Source organism: Larus michahellis, chromosome 11 (assembly GCF_964199755.1).
Source record: "Larus michahellis chromosome 11, bLarMic1.1, whole genome shotgun sequence".
In the NCBI taxonomy this organism is placed as follows: domain Eukaryota; kingdom Metazoa; phylum Chordata; class Aves; order Charadriiformes; family Laridae; genus Larus; species Larus michahellis.
Window position 1 is genome coordinate 21,487,682 of NC_133906.1, and position 15,633 is coordinate 21,503,314.

General features: G+C 54.3%; 1 protein-coding gene across 5 annotated transcripts in view; it reads right to left on the reverse strand.

Annotated features, from left to right (window-relative positions):
- Positions 1-15,633, reverse strand: part of LOC141749985 (serine protease inhibitor Kazal-type 5-like) — a 115,355-nt gene that overhangs the window by 76,138 nt on the left and 23,584 nt on the right. Inside the window, exon 1 of one of the 5 annotated variants that reach the window (XM_074604349.1) lies at positions 1,378-1,502. The exons of 3 other annotated variants lie outside the window; for them this stretch is intronic. The gene's annotated coding sequence lies outside the window, so the exon portion shown is untranslated. Of the gene's footprint in view, positions 1-1,377; positions 1,503-15,633 lie in introns of those variants that run through there. One more of the 5 variants, XM_074604345.1, reaches the window with a different exon arrangement.

Genomic DNA, 15,633 nt, shown 5'->3' on the forward strand with positions numbered 1-15,633 from the left:
TGACCCTGCTCTGGTGGGGGGTTGGACGGGATGATCTCCAGAGGTCCCTTCCAGCCCCGGCCAGTCTGGGATTCTGTAAAGCATACAACACACTGGTTTCCCAGGAACGTGTGAACCTGGCTCAAAAAAACTCAAAACAACCAAGTAAGGTCTCGATAGCTTTGCCTTTCCCGACAGCACAAGTCCAGACCTCGGCAGACAGCATGTGGCTTACAGCACACCCAGGGCTATTTCCCCCCCCCCCCCCCCTTTAAAAAGCTTCATCTTTTTTGTGTCTCAACTTGCTCAGCTTGCTTCATGGGTTGTTTTTTTTTCCCCACCTAAAGTCAGCACAGCAATTCTATCAATCGCACTCCCAACGGTTTGTTTGGTGCAAAATACAGAAGGAAGCGTTCATTCTTCCAGACTAGTAGAGCGCAAGCCACCTTCTCGGTTTCATGGCAGACGTGGCATGAGGTCAGGGCATTTTAGACCCCTCCACGCTCCTGGAGACAAGCATCAAATGTCACAAAGTCCCCCCCCCCGCCAAATCCAGGCAGAGGCTGCCAGAAAGAAGCTGCCGGAACACCATAACCAGAACCCGCACCCCCGTTTCCCCAGCACCGGCAGGGTGTGGGATGCAGGAGATTAGCAGTAAGCTCTGCACCTCCTCGAGCAGCCGGGAACCGCAGCCCCTCGGTACGGGACAGTGGTGTCACAGCTTTCAGGAAACACAGGAAGCCCTCGCCGAATTTCCGATAAAGCCCATCTCTTCCAGGCACTGACACACAGCGTTTGATGAGCTGCACAAGACTTTGGCACCGCCAAAAGCCACTGCTGTCCAAGAGCGGTTGGGAAGGGATATCGGGAATGATGAGCACTCATCTCCATTGCATTCAGCAGTGCCGTCACCAGCACACAACGTGCCAGGAGTTTGATCGTGTTTCAAGGAATGTTATTCCCTTGAATCCCAAAGGAGGAACTCATATTTACTCTAGGAAGTGAAGTAATCCCAATGCGCTGCTGTTGCAGAAAAAAGCTTATCGCATGTTAGTCCCAGACGCGACTGAATCCCTCCCCAAAAGCGTCGTCCTCCTGGATGGACAGCTGTCCTTCTCCTCTTTGCAAACCTCCCTTGGACCTTGAGAAACGCGCACACTGTTTGAAATCACCCCAGGGAGATGCTGAAACTCAAATAACACCAGGCTCTCACAGCCGGCTCACAGGGACCGGAGCACCAGCCCGGCACCGAACCATCCCTGCATGCCACCCACCCCGCTCCTCGCACACAAAAGGCTGGGCTTGCTCAGCCCCAGGGCCATTTGGCCTCCAGCACGGGCCAGTAGCGTCACTTAGGCAAAGACAGTGAAAACAGGTTCCCCAGCCCACCTCCCTCACCTCTAATATCCAGCAACGTCACGTCTGCAGCTCCACCAGCAAAGAGCAGCTCACCAGCCTCACACCTACATCTTGCTGCGGTTTATTACCGCCGAGGCCCCTAGATGCTCGTCTTTCCCTCCTCTGCTTCCCCCACCCTTAGCACGTGTCTAAAATCCCTGCAGCAAATGCTGTGGCCCATGCTCAAGAGCTCAGGTTTTTTTTATGTGCAACGCGCCGGTTCCCTCCCCCAGCCACGATCTATAGGGAGATGGCACCCCTCAGCTCAAGACACACACACACGACAAATCCCTGCTTTGCAACGACTGCCCAGGGCTGTGGGAGGGACAGCTTTTATTATTTTGCCCAGCTGTAGATGTTTATTTCCATAAGAGGTTTCAATGAGGGCATTTCTCAAAAAGCTCTCTCCCCCACAAGAGCCCAGCCTGCTCCTTGCTTTTATCTCGGTAAGAAGGAAACAAGATCTGCTAACACAATCGCTGTGCTTACTTGCTTTTAAGTCCACAGGATCAGGAGACGTACGCCCGCACACAACACCAGCTCTATGCAAGAGCCATTTCCAAGTCATCTGCTTGGGTGTTTTATTCCAGAGTATGTTTGGTTTGATTTTTTTGGGGGGGGGAGGGGGGAGGGGAGTGCTTAGAGTAAAGATGCTTTCAAAATACGCCCAAGAATCCCCGTGGAGGACAGGTTGCACAGCAGGGTGTTCAGGTGCAGTATAGGAACCGTAACCAAAGGTGCAGGGGAAAAGGAGCCAGAATTAGGATCCCCAAGCCAAGAAACAGCAGAGCCCTGCAGCGTTGCTGCCTCAGCCCCTCCGGAGGCTCCACAACCCACCTCGCTCGACAACGCGGCAAACAGTGTTTTCCGTGCCGCTGCCATAGGAGCCCGCGTAAATCCGTGCCTCGGGCCAGCTCACGTATCTAAGAAACCCACTGCCCGTAAACAGAGGATTGGGATGAGAAACGCAGCACGCGATGCTCCGAGGCGAGGGCTGGAGCATCACGGCGTGTTTCTGGTGACGGGACCCCCAGACCTGGGCTGGGGGCACCCCCGGGTTCCTGTGCCCAGGCGCCAACGTGGGAGACAGCCGAGGAATAGGCGTTGAACCGCGATGGGCCCCCCAGCACCTGCTCTGCACAGCACCCCTGTGCCTTCACAGGCAGGATCCTTGGCCAATTAAAAAAAAAAAAAAAAAGGCAGCTTAAAAGCCTGATGTGACACAAGACAGCTAAAGTCTTGACATGCAAAGTGTCTTCTGCTGCAGGAAGTACTCAAGGTTGAAAAAGAGGGGAAAAAAAGCCACCACAAAACAAACTACAACAAAGCTTTCTTTTTTTTTTAAGGTGAGCTCTTTCTTCAAACCCTTTTATCACAGTTTCTTTTGCCAATGTATTTGAGGAAACAACTTCCTGACTCTCTCATAGCCAGCAGAGGTCCCAGCAGCAGGGGTGAATAGCGCTTCAAAGCTGCATTTTCATTCTACCTCTGGTCTATCAAACTCCCAAATTAGACTTATTCCCAGCAAGACAAATGCATCACCTGCACCTCAACCCAGACCAGGCAGAAGCAGACGGCTGCCCTGAGAAATCCCTGCCAGACCCACTGCAAAAAAAGCCAAGAGGAAAAATGTAATTTTGCAGCTGGGACTCTCGACTGTCTCCCAAAGTAGCATTAACCCACCTCACCTTCCTAAACTCCACCAGGAAATAGCTGCAAGGAAGAGGCGGAGGAGGAAAGAGAACCACTTATGAAGCATCATCTGCAGTCTAATTAGAGCTATTAGCAAGCTCTTAGTGGTGTTTATTAGCCTTTACCCAATATTGCTGAATGAAGCAATCCTGACATCAGCCTTCTGGTTTGGAAAGCTGTGCTCCTGCCCCAGCTCGAGGAAGAGACGTGTTTAGAAAGGTCAGGCTGGTTATAATCACAGCTGCAGCTCGCCTCGCCAGCCCTGAGCTTGTGTTGAGCTCATAGAAACCAAAGGCCCCGAGAAGAGGACCCTCCCTTGCACGGGGGAGGAATAAGAAGCTCTTGCAGCCAAAGGAGGTCCTAACAGTCCACCAGGGTATCTCTCTGCGCTGGAGGCCTCCCGCGCTGAGTTACTGAATCATTTTGAGTTGATGGCGTCATGATGCCTTTGCTCTCCTGAGAGCTGGGGATTGCCAACCACCTGCCCCCGTGATCGGGGCGAGAAGCGCTCAGGAGACAAGGCAGAAAGCCCTGAGCCCCGCTCGGGACAAGCTGGCCATGAAACGGGCAGGGTTAAAATAAGATTTATGTCTTCTGATGCCCAAAACATTCATCACTGGCTGCTGTTGCATGTCTTCAGCCTGCAAACAGTTTGTCTAGCATGAGGCGTTTTTTAAACATGTCATGCCTTTCAAAGGACGTGCAGCCAAAAGCTGCATGCCTCAAGCAGGGCTAATCCTCCGGGAGTCCCTTCTGGTAACGTATTTCAAGGCTGTTTATCATATAGAAGGGACATTTAAAAATACACGACTGTATGTTATAAATCACAGCCTCTGCTGGGAAGGAGCAGGAGGAAGAAACCTGTGTGATTTAACAAACTGTTAGAAATAACTTAATGCGGAGAAAATTTACGTAGAGGGATCTTAGCTGTGGGTTTGCCGCAGCTGGTAACGGTTAGTACAGCGGGGCCAAAACCCACACAACCGGGATGCCACAATAAATGAAAGCGCTTGGCAAATTCAAAACATCCTTAACCGAGGGAAACACTGAACTCCTCCTCTGTGTTTTTCTCAAGCGCGTATGTAGTCGGGTGAGATCTTCCATATCTCTGTGCCGGACAAGCTGCCGTGCTTTTGTGGTCGATCTACCACAGTTCACAATCTGTGCAACAGTTTCCTTTCCAGATAAGCAGAGGCAGGTCTCTGCCCTCTCAATGGATGGGTCCGCCTGAGGTGCGGCAGACGGACCGGCAGACCGAGGAAGCCCAGCAGAAAGCCTTAACTCTTAGGGCTGAGTGCCAGATCAGTACCTGAAGAGCTGAGCACTCCTCTGACTCATTCCCAGTGTGTGTAACAACCGGCTGCTGCGGTCTCCAGGTTTTGAAAAACAACGATGTGCCTTTCCAAGTTTGTGGTTACAAAGAATTGCAGTCTGCTTCTGCGATTGCTTTTCAGCACGGTGTTGGTGGAAGCTACCTGAGACCCGGCTAACGTGACCACCGACGCCGCAGCCACGCAAATCAACAAAACTTGCAATGTTAGCACCATTTCCCCTCTCGACGAGCGAATGCTATACACCACGAAGGCGCTGCTGCGACCACAGCCAGCTAAAAGCTGCACCAGCAGCATTTCTGGAAGACAAAATGTGATGAAAAGAAACTTTAATTTCATCCTTGTTGCAGCTCAGACCGATGGCTTCCAAAAAGCGGTCATGTTCAGCAGAGAAAGCCTGTGTCCCAGCTTCCCTCTCACCATCAGCATTTCCTTGCACATCTTTCAGCCTCCCGGGTGCTGTTGTACATCAGGCCACGCTGCTGGAAGGTGGATCCAGCTGGGTGGCTTGTGCTCACCAAGCAGCCCTGCTAAGTCAGCCTCAAGCTCACGGGAGGGAGAAGCTGCTCCCACGCTCCCGACCCACGTCCCTTCCGCCGACCCGTCCCGAGCATCTGGCAGGGGAGATGCCACATTCCCCTCTCCGGGACCGAATATCGCAGAGGTGCTGGGGAGGGTGAGCCACGAGGAAGGAAAACGAGTTCTCCACGAGGAAATCTTGCCCCACCACCACCTTGGGTACCACTACAGAGGTCTTGGACCACGTCATCCCACCCAGCCCTGGGCCCAGCAGCTCTCTGCCCGCTGCCGCTGCAGCCCTGCGCGAACCACCCTGCCCTGCAAGGAAACGCTGCTTGGTCCCAGGGCTGCCTGCAGGTAATGATGTGAAATGTGAATAAGGAAAGCAGTTTGTGCAGAGAAGTAATGATCCCTTTGGGATCTTCCCAGTTTATACGCAATTACACCAAGCAGCTAAAAAGAAGGAGCGCTCGCCAAGGAAGGGAGGCAGATAATCTGCTGGTGTAAAGCCCTGCAGCTCCCAGAAGCAGTAAGCGACGTAAAGCAGAGCTGACATTTGAGGATGCATATGATCTTCTAGTTTACGTATGTCAGGACATCTGCTGCTACACCTCATACAGCTAAAACCACCTCTGTCTTCACCTGCGGCTGCTGCTGAGCGTAGTGTAGAGTAACTCATTGAGCTGAGCCTCACACAGGGGATTCCGCTCCTTCATGCCAATTTATAGCCAATTCAGGGCTTAAGCAACTATTATTTATCACCAGGGCTCCCTGCTAACCGTTACCGCATCGGTGAGGAGTTATTCGAAATGAGTTTCCAAATTAGTGACTCTGCATTCATTTCTTTTATGTTCGTTTCAGTTTATGAGGAATGTCAGCAAATCACAGGATCCCACTCAGGGTAAATTACCTGGGGATTTTACGCATGGTCGTTCTGCTGAGCTGCAAAGGCGGCGTGGCAGCGAGCTCGTCATGCTGCTCGCAGTGCCTAAGGCACCACGGAGAAGGAGCCCAACTGCTTCCAAAGGATGATCGGGTTGGAAAGATGCTTAAAACATCTTGCAAGTACGGATGAGTCTTCCCCGTGCAGACCAGAGCATGCCCAGGCCGTGCACCCATCTCCCAGACCTTGCGAGGTAATTCCCCTCTCCCCAGGTTTATCATTACTGAATGAGGGACGAAACAAGAGCCCGCTCTCTTTCTGCCTGATTTTATTCTCTGAGACAAAAGCTTTTCTCCCTGGCAGAAAGCAAACGAGGGTTTATTTTGTTTAGAAGCGAAGAAATAGCGGGTCTTGACTCCATGGATTTCTGGCAACGGTTATGCCTTGGAAAAACAGTTGTGTTGGCAGCAAAGTGAAAGACTTGTCTGCTGGAGCAGCCTTTGGCCTCTGTGGATGTTTCTCCTGATCCCAGGCAGATGGAGCACGTCTCCTATCCTGCGGCGCTCCAGCGATTTCTGTTCCAGCATCCCTGTGCCAAGTCAGACCAGCCTCGGCAACGGGGCAAGAGTCAAAGTCACCAGTTCCCATGAGGAGGGCTGGGAACAGGAGGTTATGTGCAGGCAGTGGAGTCCACGATGCCAAGGGATGTCAACTCTCTTTGCAGAGGTGGAGGAAGAGGAGGGCCGGGGGGGCGATGCTGAGGACCGGCTGCTCCGTCGCGTCAGAGCGGCACCAGGCACAGGTCTCTCGGGCTGCAGCTTGGCAGCGGCGGTCCCATGCAACAGCATGGGGGTATTTTTGAACCAAACTTTGAAGGACAAGGGCTGCCTGGTGAGGTGAGAGACAATGCAGAGACACAAGGCAGAAAGACCAGAACGAGAAGTTTGCTCCAGGTGGCACAGGCCAAAATGAAATCGTCCGTGGCCATGCCCCAAGCTGTAGAAGAGCCACAGGACATGGGAGGGAAGAAGCAGCCGTTTGCTTTTCTTGCAAAATCTTCTGGCTGGGATCCAGATTATCCCATGCAGGGCCCTCCATTGCAGTAAGGATGGGTTTAGCCTCCAGTACAGGAATGACAAGAGTCTCGCCCGTCACGAGCAGCCAGCCAGGAGCTGGCGAGTAGCTGAGCACCGCACAGCAGGGCACGAGCAGCTGCCCTCTAACAGCCTCCACAAACAGCCCTGGAACAGCCGAAGCGCAGCCAGCGCGGGCAGAGCCGGCGGGACGGCTCTGGCTGTAGCTCCGCAGCCCTGGTCCTTCCCAGGCCACCATGGCCAGGAGAGACACTAACGCACTGGGTAGGACATAGCTCCAAATCCCAGGGCTGGCCTTCCCAAAACTGCGGTGGTGGTTGGACAAAAGCTTTGGCCTTCCTCTTTTTCTTCTTTTTCTTTTTTTTTTTTCTTTCTTTTCTTTTGTCATGTGTCCAAATAAAACAGTGCTGTCCAGCTGCCTTTAGCCTTGCGTTACCATTCCTTCCCTAATGAATCTTTTGGGACCCACAAGCCCCTAATCCTGCACAGCTCTCAGGCTCTCTCTCTGCCCCGCGAGATGACCACAGCTGATTTCCACCTTAAATTTCCCAGCTTGGAAACAAAGCAGCACAAGGAAGGGCAGGTGATATTTCTTTCCGTTTCCCCCTTCCATGTAAAAGCAGGACAAAGCTTTGCGGAGGGACCAGAGCAGAGCAGCCGCCAAGCTGCGCCTCTGAACATCGCTTGGTACATGGTGGTGCCCCAGAAATAGAAGAGTGCTAGATAAAAATAAACCACTGGGACCATTTCTCATCTCGATCCTCAAGAGTGAGGAATTTCCTTCCTTGAGGTCCTTCTTCCACCCCCGCACTGCTGCTGGGCCCCCCGGCCCCAGCCCAGCACCATGCTGCTGCCTGCCCTCCTGGGGGGCTCTGCCACGTACTCATCCCTAAGTATAAAACCAGCTGGGCAGCGAGTCCGGGGACTCGTACACAGAGATGGCTTGGAGTCTCCTTTAGTGATTCCGCACCTTTGATCTCTGGAACATGTATTTCAAACCCAGAAAGGGCTTTTGTGCTGGCCAAGGAAATAACTACATAAAAGGACAGAGAGGGCTGATAAGGAATGGGGTAAAAGGATTGGGCTGCAAAGGAAAAAGGCAGCCTGCCCCTATGTCTTGAAACGCCCAAGACATAAATTGAGAACTGGCAAAGGTCAGGCTGAATTGGCTCTTGCAGAGGATGGCGAGAAAAACAACAAGAGAAGTTTTAGCCCTGTACATCAGAGGAAAAGAAGGGACGAAGAAACGGAGCTGCTGTACAGAGTGGATGGGGTATAGATTAAAGCTAGTCCGAGTGTGATCCAAAACTAATGCATTCTTTTTCTAATGTCCTGTCGGTGTGCAGAGGGCACGAGGACAGCAGGAACGAGGAGACGGGTGTGGAATGTCACATCCCTCCAGATCGAGAGTGAGAGAGGGCAGCGAGCTCACGTCACGGGCATGGCTGGTTCCTGTCCCCCACCACCGGACGCCTGGCACTGAAACCTGCCCACTGAAACGTTCACCGAGCACAGGGAAAGGAGAACAGAAAACACAGCACCTCGACTTAAGAGAGGGAAAAATGCCACTCCACCAACTACAGACCGTTCTGGCAGTTGTGCCGTGCCACGCGCCAGGCGTAGAGCAAAGTCCAAGGGAAGGGGGAGTCGGAGCTCGGAGCGTATCAGCTGGTTTTCCACTCCCCCGAGGGTGCCAGAGAGCCTGATACCGCTCGCAGATAAGATATTGCCTCTGTAAATGGGAGGAATGGAGATCTAATCTCAACTGCAGCAAGGTGTTTGCTGGAACACCACACCACTAAGTCCCTGACAGCCTGGGGGGACGAGGACTAGCCCGGGGGCTGCGAGGCAGCCCAGTGGCTGACAGGGCTATGGCAGGGGGCCGGGGCAGGATTGGGACAGGGTTTTATGGATGATCTCAGCCCAAAACCAGGACTGGGCTCACAGCGTTAGCGGGCCTGAAATGTCCCAGGTAAATGGAGACCCAGAAGCAAGAGTCTTCGAACACCGCTGCGGGAGTATCCCCGCTACACGGCTTGGGACCAGCTTTTGTCCCAGCCAAAAATACTGGAGGAACATCTCATTCCCTTCAGCTCCTGCCTGCCTGCGGCATACGTGTGAGTGCTAATTCTCCTTCCCATCACTGAAGCACTCGACTTGCCGTCCGATTTCTAGACATTTCTAGGAAAATCCCCAGCTCCGCTAAGCAGAAAGCCGAGGCTGCAACGTGCCTAATCAGCTATGCTAATCTAATGCTGCCACGCAGAGCCAGCGCACGCAGCTCCCGTCGCTACCAGGCTCTTGCTGCATAGCCCAGCGGCAGCGCCGGTTTGTTTATTTGGAGGGATTTATCTTTGAATTTCTCACCCTCCTTCCAAGAAGCCAGCACTCCCAAATACGAATGGCCCCATTGCAGCTCCCGGTGCCTCTCCAGGCTGCGGAGACGGCGGGGAAGGAGGCTGGGTCTGGGGGGAGCTCAGCTCGCAGAGAGCCGCCGGGGAGTACTGGAACAACCACAGCTCTAATTCAATTTCTACCCATTTTCCCTTTTCCCTTCACTTCATTATAGATGATTATTTTTTTTAAACTGAAGCAAACAGAGTTGATTCTGCTTCCAGCTGCATTGCCCACGGGCTGGTTCCTCTCCTCCAGCCAGCTGACAGGATCTCCACAGCCAGCTCCTTCTCAACGGACCTGCCGTCTTCAGGGAGCAACGCCTCGTTCGGGGAGAGTCCCTCGTCTTTTACGGAAAGAAACATTTCATTTCCAGTCTGTGGCGGTTTCACGCAGCTTTTCATCTAGATGAGAAATAGCGTCCCTGCGCAGGCTTAAAAGAGAGTAATTCCCGGCTTGCACTGGGACAAGAAGTTGGGATTTCAACACGTTTTGCAAGCGAGGCGTCCAGAGCAATGGCAGAAAGGGTCGTTTTACTTCTGTTTCCAGCCATTTCCAAGGCCCAGCCTACTTGTTATGCTGCAGATGAGCACAAATTTCTAAATAAGTTGTTTCAAAGCAAAAACCGAACCATTCTCCTTTGAAAAGTGTCAATGCGTGACTTCACAAAGATTTCTAAATATAGATACTTCAAAAGAACAAGTGCAATAAGGAGACTGGTCAAAACATATTCTTTTCTGCGCTGACTGACAGCTTTGAAGAACCCGTGTTTTCTGACGAAAAGATGCTAAAACTGCAAATATTCCGCACGCTGCCGCAGCCCCGGCTCACCCATCGCCAACGGCACGGCTCCTTGTCCCGGCACAGGGAGATGTGCCGGTCCCATCCCGACACCGATCAGGGAAGCCGCTGGGCGCAGGACGACAGCCTGACAGCCTTTCCCAGGCCCATCATGGCTCTCTCCCACTTTCTTCCCTATCTGCCTGGCAGTTTGGGGTCCCGCTGTGGGGTGCGAATAGCTTGGGCCCAGGGGAGTGCGGATGCTTCGCCGGGCTGCAGGGCTTGGCTCGGCTGCCTGGCCAGGACCCCCTGCAATTGCCCCATCCATCCCCTCTCCCATCCCTTCTATAACCTAAACTCCGTGGGGCTTCCCAAAGGGCAGCAGAACACAGCTCTGACCCCGTCCCCTCCTGCAAATCTGCAAAGGTTACCCCAAAAACCCCATCCCCTGCCTCCCCTGGGACACCCTGCGCTGCGCCGGTGGGAACCCTGCGGGCAGGGAATCAATGCCCATCAGTAATCAGCAACGGGGACAGTCCTGCCTTTCCTGAGCAAGTCCGGCCGAATTTCGCTAACAGATATTCAAGCATTTTTGTGACGATTTGAGCTGTTCTGGAGCACTCCCTGCAGACTCCAGCCGGGTTTCAGGGGGAGCGTGCTCTTCTGAGAGAGCTGTTTCCTATTTTTGTCAGCACCCTGAACATAGCCTCTAAATTAAAATCTTCTATTTCAAGGCTATTTTGATCAACTCCACTTCCTTCAGTTTAAAAGATACAATAAGAATAGATGAGCTCTTACAAATTAAAAGCCTCTCTTGCTTAACAAATTGTCTCTCTGCAATAATTAATTGTCTGGAGAGAGATTCCAGCCCTATGTTTTTGGCCTTATTCCAGGCTGTGTAAGGAGGTGCAGGGGGGAATGTATATTTGGGAATTTGTGGCCTCACCACGCTGGCTCTTGTGCTCCCAGTACAAGGTAGGATGGGTCTGACCAGTCCACCTGGGGTGAGCCCGTCCTGGGCACAGCAGTGTCTGCTCTCCTCCGTCAGCATGGCTGTCACCGACCGCCACAAGCCCCAGCCCGTGGTTTGCAGGGGGAAGGCTCCGGGCACGTTTCACTACCTGCTTTTGTTCTCTTTCATAGGTGATTATTTTCAGGCGGCGGGTCTTTTGCTCGGGGCCACTATGGCTGTTCCCACGTTGGTGTTTCCTAGAAGCTCACGGTGTAAAGGGGTTGTAGATACGGGCGGTGTGATAGCAGTGCACGGGTGCTGGGGCGGCTGCTGCTGGCGGTGCCTCTTGCCAGATGCTCCAACTCCATGCTGACTTTGGGACTTTGTCCTGCCTGAACTTCCCTAAGAAATTCCTTCCAGTGCATGACTATCCTTACGATGACTAAGTCTAAATTAATCTTACTTTTTGCAGTCCAAGCCCTTGGCTGCTACTTCTCTTTTCAGGGGTAGGGAGCTCCTACTCTCCTTCCCTGTGGCGAAACTGGAAATAGATGCAGGTTATGACACCTGCTCCTTCAAAATCCCGTTAGTCTTTTCTGAGAGGACACATCTTCCAGGCCTCTATCACGTGTGCTCCTCACCATTGGAGCTTTTCAGCCAGAAAAGCCTCCATGAAGAGGAAGGTTGTAGTTGGGAGATGCTCGCCCTGGTAGATGCTGCAGGTCCTGCGCACAGGAGACAAGGGGGAGGCTGGTATCAGCCAGGATCAAGCTTGGGACTGCGAGAAGTCCCACCTGCAGCAGGGGACATTCACACTGTGGGTCAAGGCAAAAAGGTCCTCTCCTTCTTTACCCCCTCCCACATGCAGCTGCGGCACCATTGCAAGCCGGGGAGCAGCATCCCACAGCCGCAGCCCCCATTTTTCCAAAGTTCCCCGCAGTGGGACATGAGATGGAGCTCGCAGCAGTTTGGCGTGTTGCAGGGAGGGTGTCGCAGCCCTGGCTGAGCTTGCCCACACCACCACGAGGAGCCACCAGAGAGGCGATGCTGCTCCCTCCCCGGGTGACTTTCACTGCCAGGGTCTGCTTGCAGAGACCTGCCGGTGCCACGCATCCCCAGCGGTGCCCAGCTCCTCCACCTGTGCTGGGGGCAGCTCAGCACCACATCGGCTTCATGCTCCCTCCGCAACCCTCGGTGCTTGCAGGGCCGCCCCGTGCCCCATCTGCCGGTGCTGGCCGGCCAGGCATGGACGTGGCAGGGACACGGCAGGGTCCCAGCGCGGGGCCCAGGCAGGGTCTGAGCTGGCAGCAGCCGCCGGCAGCCTGCCTGGGCAATGCCTGCCTCCAGGTCCATGCACCGAGCTCCGTCCTCCTTGCCAGCCCCGCGGCGGTCCCGCTGCGGGGGAGCGTTTTGCTAATCCTTGCGTTCCTGCCCCGTGCCCAGCAGCACAACCTCCTGCCAGCTTTGCAGGGAAATGCTTCAGAAGCACCTGGGGCTCAAGCAGGCAATCATTCCCTGCAAAGCGACAGGGCAGGAGCCGGCTTCCAGCCCCGAGAGGTCCTAAACCACCCAAAGAGCCTCAGAGCAGCCACTTGTATATCCAGGCCAGGCTTCACTGGCCCCAAGCTGAAACCAAACAGCTCATTCCTGCAGAAATTGGCTGACCTTCCTGACAGAGGGCCTAAAAATGCTGGGAGGGGTCTGGGGAGGGCTGCAGCCCAGAGCATCCCATCCTCCCGCCCTGCTCCTGGACCAGGAGCAACCCACGGCTCAGCCTCCTCCACACCCAGAGAGAGCAAAAGCGTCGCACAGCCCCAAATTAACCCGCTGCCACCAGATATCACCCAGGCCGTGATCTCAGCAGTGTTTGGAGGAAGATTAAATATTTATCTGGAAAACAAGGACGTGCACAATTGCATTTGGCAGGATTAGTGCTAAAGCCCATAAAAGACCCACTCATCGGAGCCGTGGCCGGTTGCTCCCTTCCTGGGGACGCCTCGTGCCCACCGGCGGGTGGGTGCTCGCCGTGCCAAGGCTCCCTCTCCCCTCCCAGCCTTGTGGTCTGGGGGGGGATGACTGTCACCTCCTCCCACAGGCCCCAGACTTTCCTTTTCCTCTTTCCAGCGCGCCAGAGAGATGAAAAACCCTCTACTGGTGTCATACAAACTGCCCTCTCCCGAGCACAGTTCAATTTATGAACAGCTGTGTTCAAGTGACTGGAGGACCCTCCTTGGCCCTTGGACACACTGGAAAACATGTGAGCCTTCAACTGCCTGAAGGATGCTCCACACTAGCGTGAAGCCAGCCAGCACCCTCCGGTCCTCGATAGAGCTTGGAGAGCTTTGTACAACACAAACAGACCGGCAACCTGGAAATAAACCTCTAACATCCTCTCTCTGCGCTAAGTGAAGCTTAAGAAAGGTATCACAGACTGTGCCTATAGTCTGACACTATATCACAGCAGATGGGATCCTGCTAAGCCTCCTTGGGACCAGCACTGCAGCAACCACGGGGGTGGGAAAGGCCTGAGCATCCTTTTCTTCTCCTGTACATGTGTCCTGGTACAGGAAAGGTGGCTTTGAACAGCGTTATTTCTGGAATAGCGAGGATTTACAGCATGCCAAAAATATATACGCGAGCAGGGTGTTGCTCTGGAGCTCAGCCACGGCCCAGCAAGGGTCTCCCACCGCCGTGGGGAGCTGCCCGGTCTGCGGGGCAGGAGCGGTTCCTTGCCCAGCCCCGGGCCCCAACGTCGGACTCACTACAGCTGTTTTACACGTCCTTTCCTTGCAATGTTTATTTCCCACAAGCATGCTCTGCTTTACACAGCCCCTGCCAGGGAATATCAAAGACTTCTGTCATAATTTACCAATTTGTCCAGGACAGGATCTCGCTGGAAAGTATTTGTTTTTTTTAAAAAAAAAAAGCATATTACCACATTGAAGAGGTCTCTGTCTTTTATTTTCACCATGTATATAATCCACTGGAAATCAAAGTGTTCGGATGATTTGAGTAAACTACTGGCTTCCCCCATCTAGCCAGGAAGAGCAGCAGTCTGTCCCGGGGTCAGGACCTTTCCATAGCTTTTTAATTTTCATTTTTCCAGAGGAAACAGCTCAGCACAAGTCCCGTTTCCCTAACCCGGGATCTTCCGCCAGAGTTCATATAAATGTCTCTGAAACCCAGCATGGCACCCCGTCGGCTCCTCTCAGCCCGCGCTGCCCGAGGAGCTGCTCCGCACCCAGACGCTTTGTTTTCTAGGTATTTTCTACTCCTTTTCCCGCTCCTCCTTTGGCTTTTCCAAACCCAGCCCGGGCTGGGGAGAGCAGCGCAGCGCTGCACCTCTGAGCCTTCCTCGGAGCCGAGCTGCCATATGTGATCCCCCAGGTTGGCTGCCACCTTCTAGGCATAACTTCACCATCTGAGGCTTTTCAGGAGCTCCTGCGTTTGCCAAATCTCACATCCCTATTCCCGGAGTTCCAGACTTTCCCTGGCTTCTTTTGCATTTTCCCAGCTCCCAGCATTGCTGTTGCCTTTAATAACTGCTGCTTTACGCACACTCACACACACACACCCAGAGAGAAGACCTCTCCTTGCCAGTTCCTGACTCATTACTCGCTCCATGCCCCAGCGCAGCACACTTGGGGAATATCCCAGTTTAGGAGTCTCTGGTTGCTGCTTGCCCCGCGCAGCCCGGCCAGCCTAGCCCAGGTGGCCGCGCTGCCTGGGCATGCGTGGTGGGTTGGTCTCAGGTGCCTCCTACCTTTTCGGAGCTTGCCACCACTGATATTCTCCAGCCACAGCCTCTCCGGGTATTACATCCACCACTTCCCAGGCTAATTCTGCCGATCTGCGGTGCACAGCAGCCCGTGCCAGCGGGAATGCCCCTGCACGGCTCCTCTCGGCTCTAGGTCTAGCTGCTTCCCTGCACCTCGCGTGGTCCGTGCAGGCTGTACTCCTCACATCTCCAAGTGCCGTGTTAACTCAGGTCTGGCGTACGGAGCCCATACGGCCCCTCAGGAGCCCCACGGTCACCCAGCCACTGCACGAGGTCAGATTTTGAGGATCTCCTGTGCTCAGGGGTTTGCAGAAGTGGTGGGTTTCCCCATGACCCAGACACACCTGCAAGCCCCAGGACGCTCCACCGCTGCACCCCCAGTGCCCTGCACCCCGTGTCCTTCTGCCGAGCTGGGACAGAGGGCTGCAGCCCGGGGACAGGCACGGCAGCCCGGCCCCAGCTCCGGCCACCAGCCCGGTCGCCGGCTGCTGGCTGGGGAGGGCCGGGGTGCCGGTCCCGGCGGCTGTGGGAGGCAGCGTAGTGGGGACAGTGCAACCATTCCTCTCTGCTGGCTGCCCGCCGGGGCTGATGGAGCTGGGTGAGAGTTTGAACCCTGGAAGCTCCCCGAGGCTCTGGGAAGATGGAGCACGCTGAGGTCAGAGCCTGCCCCGAGGGGCTCTATGTCTCCCAGGCATCAGGGACCTGCTCCGATAACCAGAGCCCTTTATCCCTACATGGCCTTCCCATTCGGAGACTTCCAGATGAACGATTCCTCCTAGAGCAGAGCCAAGCGAGGAGCCCTGGAACGAAGCAACACCCCAGCGACTTTAGCT